General features: G+C 35.2%; 1 long non-coding RNA gene across 1 annotated transcript; it reads right to left on the minus strand.

Moving 5' to 3' along the window:
- Nucleotides 1–473: 473 nt before the first annotated feature.
- On the minus strand, nt 474–3,621 carry LOC104096422 (uncharacterized). The gene is made up of 2 exons (XR_686319.4): nt 3,427–3,621; nt 474–842 (listed from the first exon to the last, which is right to left on the minus strand). It is a non-coding gene; the product is annotated as an uncharacterized lncRNA (long non-coding RNA).
- Between the last annotated feature and the right edge of the window lie 2,158 nt (nt 3,622–5,779).

A 5,779-nucleotide genomic window follows, 5' to 3' on the forward strand; every position in this document is an offset into this window, starting at 1 on the left:
TAACATTTATGGACTATAAAACTTATTGGAGCATCTAAAAATTATAAGTCCAAACTTGAAATAATACGTTAAAAGATAAAACTATGAAAACGTTTAAGAAATATTTATAAACTACACTACCATAAATATTTTATGTATTAAATATTTTAAAACTTCTATACATATAATGTCGGGTTGGTTTGGTTTCAGTTTGACTTTTTTTACTTAAAACCAAACCAAACCAAATATGGTCGGGTTTTCTTTTCCAACACCAAACCATAGTCGGGTTTTTGTTCTCGATTTGACTCGTATTATCGGGTTGGTGCTGTTTGTCGGTTTCATTTGTATACCCCTAGTATTAGCTGGTCCCCAATGTCTATAGGGACCAAAACTCTGGTCCTAAAAATGATATATAGACCACAATAAATATATGATTTTTTGGTCATGTAATATTAAATACTATAAAATTTATAATACATAAAAACAAACGAATATTAATAAAATTCAATAATATTTGAATTTCATATATAAAATAAATTACAAGTATTATACTAACATCTCATTAGTCTCACTGTATGGCCATAGTATAGTATAAGTCACTATATTGGTTATACAACCCCTTAAAGAGTCTCATTAGTATCATTGTACGATCATGGTATAAGTCACAATATTTCTTACACAACCCCTTAGGGGAAAAAAGAAAAACTAACATCCAAATGTAAAAAAAAATATAAAACTTTGCCTCAACAAAAACTAAATCCTTCTAAAATAAGGGAACCTTTTGTCTAACCGTCCTGCCAATATGATAATCAACTTGTTAACTTGTATGAAGTCTTCAAAAGTTGTTTGTGAGTCTTCAAAAGCTGTAAAAATTAATAAAAAATATCCAGTAAGCAAAACTACAAAGATCAATAGTAAATATTAGTTAAATAATTGAGAGGTGATCATTCCAGCAGCAATATAACCAAGCTTAGTTAATAAGAAACTAGCAAAGTAAAAGAAAAAAGGAAACAACCATGCTTGAAAAATAAGAAACTAGTAGAAACAGTGAGGAAATGAGATTTAGTTTATCAATGAAAACAAAGCAATGCATCTCAAAATATTCAAATGATCTCCATGGGAAAAATGGCAATCTTGCTTAGACGGGAGGTACAACAACAACAATAACAAAAGATGGAATTTATCAATATTACACTCTAAGTGACACTTAGCCTAAGGAACAAAGTTAAAGTTTAAAATACCATTAGCAGAGATAAACGATGCAATCTTCTTTCAACATTAGTGGTATATGGTAGAATGTTCCAATATTATTTAGAAAGCTTGAGTTTAGTAAAAAGGAATAAACTTAATTAAGTAATTTGCTCTAGAGGTTTCAGCTTTGTTGCTCATCAATGCATTGGTTATACATACATATAATAGTATAAATGTAATAACAAATTATTAGGTGAGATAAAGTGCATTCTAATGAAGTTAAATACATACCAATCAAATGCTAACAATGAACAAATAATGCAAAATAATCTAATATCCACTCCACTGTTAGCTCAAGTATTAGAGATGGTCGGCCATATTTTTTCAACAACATGGTGGAACACAAGAGAACGAATCAATAATATAAAAATTTGGATATTCCAGGTTCATAAAAGTTCATTCACTTCAAATGTAACTAACACATGCATTTAAATTATAGGTGTGAAGGGGTAGGGTCGGTCGGGTAAGGAAAAGGGAACCAGCCGATTTCGTCACCGGGCCAGTTTTCGGTTATTTTTTACTGGGTTTACCGGTTCCGGGCTTTTCCGGTGTAAAAATTTAACCGGAACAGTTCCGGGCCTACTGGGACGGGTCGGGCTTATTTAAATTTTTTGTATTTTGTATTTTGTATAACAATGATAATTAATATTAAGATAAAGTAAAACCGTAAAACACTATAAACTGACGTATAAAAAGAATGTTTGAATAAATTTCAAAGGCTTTAAAATCCTTATATTTGAAAATTTCATTACGAATTTAAGATACTACAATGAACATGAAAAAAATATAACTTATAATATAAGTCTTATAGTACTAGAGTGTTAATAAGTTGACATGTAAGGATCAAACTTCAAAGATTTTTATAGTTTCGTTTCAAATTTTTATTGCAAAATAATACTTCAAATTAATCTAACAAACTAAAACATTAAGCTTAAATATGTCTAATAATTTTAAAATAACACAAATTATCTCAAATCAACTTAAATACGAATTTCTGGAGGACGCTGAGAACAACTCTTCATATGCCTCCTTAAACAGCCTGTGCCCTCCCTCTTTCGACAAACATTTAAGACTCGACCACAGTTCTTGCACTTTACTTTGCGAACTTCTTCATTTTCTTCTACCACCTTAAAGTATTCCCAAACATATGAGCGCACTCTAGAAGTATGGAGCATGATTTAACTTGAACTGAGAATTTGGGTTTGAGAATTGAGAGATGAGTAAAGAAATGAAGAAGGAGGGTCTATTTATAGTTTTTCAAATGGCTAAATTTGTAAATAATAAAAGTGTTATTTTTAAAAAATAATGCCCAAAAGGGCTATTCCTGCAAATTAGCCATTGGGCAACGGTCAAAATGGCAGCTGACTGTTACCAAACGGTCAACTTTATAAAAAAAAAATCAAAATAGCTGTTGAACCGGTCCAAGACGGTCCGGTTAACTATTTCCCAAATGACTTGACCATAACGGGTCGAACCGGTCCGATTAACCGAAACCAAAAATCTACTCGGCACAGGCCGATCCCCGTCCCAACCCATCCCTGCCAGCCCCCTTACTACCGGTCCGGGCCGGTCTAAAATCGGTCAGGGCCGGTCCGAAACCGGGCTAGCCCGGCCCATTTGACACCTTTAATTTAAATCACTAGGATTCACTTTTTTTATTTTTAGTTGACTCATTTTTACATTAGCATCTAAATATCGAGATTCATATAACATATAAAACGACCAATTGTAAATCACAAAGCGCCATCTTACATGAATTATGAAGCAGTCATTCTAACAGTGGTTCTCCAAAACTTTTGCAAAATGATGAGATTACTGCCCGCCATATCATAGCTTAGTACTACCCAAAATATGAAAACAAGTCCGAAAAATAATTACTCAAACTAAACCAGTAATGATTCAAGCAAAAGGATAATGGAATTCAAAATTGAGTTAGAATCAATAGGACATACATGATCTTGATGTATGTGTTTCAATGAAGCAGCAATTTCAACTAAATAAAAAAGAACCAATACTAGAAGCAAATGATGACAGATAAATTAAAAACATATTTCGAATCAAATTGAAAATTAACTTAAGGAGATCCTAAGCCACGAATAGAGAATTTCACAAAATAATTAAGAACTACAAGAAGCTTCAGTACTAAATAAACAAAAAATAAAAGTAAGCAGATTGAAAGATTAAGAAAAAACAAACCTGAGAAATTGCAGCTTGAATAAAGAGATTTAAGGTTGAGAGAAAACTTCAGAGGGCGGGGAGTCATTCTTTTGGGGATGAATTTGAGAGGGTTTAGGCCCTTTGGATAGGGATTTCAGAGGATGAGTGGATTTTAAGTCGAAATATTTTTACGATTTTTTTTTATTTTTCTAGATGCATAATTAAATGGTTCTTTTCTCATTTAAAGTATAGGGACAAGAATTTTAATATTTCTATGGACTAGATTTTGTTCCGTCGTTAAATAAAAAGATAAAATCTGGTAATAATGACTAGAGAAAAATCTCGTCTCAATAAGTATACTTTTAGGAACTGTTTGACCAAAAACTATAACTTTCGGATAAAACTATTATTTTTAAGTAATGATAGGTTAAACCTAGTTAATAATAATGTCTCTAAATGCTAATTCTGAACATGTGGGTAACATGGAATAGATTTAGTGGGAGACTCACAATAACATACATTAAATATTCCAAAAGCTTTGAGAAATAATGGAGGAGTAACTAGCAATAAATAACAATAATTGATATTTAAGTAAATAGGAAGAGTGGTTCATCCAATAATGAATGAACTAGATGATTGTTCTTCCTGACAATGATGAGTGACAGAAAAATCCTAGAATGTTCGAACTATTCTCGGATCTAATGGAAAAGTGTGGAATAATATGAACAAGAATCTTAATGAAAAGGTAATCTTTGTATATTTTACAAGAGAGAGAATCTTTATCAGAAGTCTGTGCTTCTCCAGTGAATATTGCCTGCCCCCTTTCCTTATCTTTTTTCCTATTTATATGGGACGTAGCCCTAAAAAACCTAATAGTTCATGTGCCCAGAATATTCTTTAGAATATTCCCTCTATTATACTATTCTAAACACTAGCCGTTACAGTCCTTTCCACAGTGCTCGACCTCGGTCATTGTTGATATCCCGACCACAAGCTTCGCCGTTTCCTGATCGACCTCGATTGACTCTTCCCTCGATACTACCTCATCCTAAATGCTCGGTGGTAGATTTTTACCTATACAGTTAGTCCCTCCGCTCATTGAGGTCGTCCTCACACGACCTCGATAAGAGAATTTTGGTGGTTTTGGTCGAGAAGAGTGGGTGAGTGGATCAGGCAATTAAGTTTGGGACGAGATAGCAATGTGGCCTTTCGTGAGCCGCAACTTTCAGGGTTACGTCGTTTCCGCACTAGAATGACGTCATGACATCATGCATCATCATGACGTGTTTTCCCGATGCTTTGCGTCATTTTCCGTGCGACTGTCAGTTGGGGCTGCCGTTTCGATTACAGTGTCGAGTAATGATGGCATAATCTCTTGGTTTTGATGCCCAAATTCTTATAAATAGAGATGTGATGACATTCATTTGTTCTTTACGTTTTTTTCTCATCAAAACCTTGTGCCTTCTTCTCCTTCTTCAATTACTTTGTGTCTTCTTTCCTAGTCTTAGTGATTGATGTTACTTCTAATCCTTCTTTGCCTGAATATACTTTCTCTCATCAAAGTTATGGCTAATGTAACCTCTGGTTCTGATGTGGGAACTTACCATGTCTCTTTGGCGGTGCTTATGCCTCCTAGCGCTGATGGCGTCTCTGTCGCCATCGAAGATGAGAACTTTTCTACGGCGGAGGAAATAATTCCTCGTGGCGAGAAAGTTAGGTCTGACTTCTCGAAAGCGCCTGAAGACGAGCCCGAGGTCTCTAAGTCGGCAATGAAAGAGGCCGATCTAGGAGAGATTAGGGCAAAATTCAACATACCCGTCTGCATAGATTTGGTCCCAGCAGGGCGTGATGTGGTACAAATCCACCGCCCCGGGTATTGTGCGTTTTATGCATATCCTTTCTAGGTCTGCTATATTCTTCCCCTTCTCCCATTGGCGGAGGAAATATGTCGCTACTATGGCTTGTGCCCAGCTCAACTCACCCCATATATCTACAAGCTCATCAAGATGCTTACTAAATTTGTTGAGTTGGTCGGGGTCGATATCACACTCCAACATCTGATGCATCTCTTCGTCCCTAGTTTCTATAGGGGGAAAATGTTGAACCTTCGCGATCGTGGAGGCAAATGTCTGGTGGTGAAGATGGATGACAAAGCAAATCGTCAGTTCTGGCACAATTATTTCTTTGTCAAAACCAAAGACGTGGTGGCCAACGCGGATGGCTTCCCCGATACTTGGAATTACACTCATAAGCATCTATTATTATTTTGTTAAAACATTTGAGCTGTCTATTTTAGTCAAAGGCTCTGAACTTTTGTCCACTCTTCGTGCAGCCATGACTACGCCCCCTCTTTTGGTTTGGGACATTTCTGACTGGGTTGGCCGGGTTTTGC

This window comes from Nicotiana tomentosiformis, chromosome 3, assembly GCF_000390325.3.
Source record: "Nicotiana tomentosiformis chromosome 3, ASM39032v3, whole genome shotgun sequence".
Lineage (NCBI taxonomy): Eukaryota > Viridiplantae > Streptophyta > Magnoliopsida > Solanales > Solanaceae > Nicotiana > Nicotiana tomentosiformis.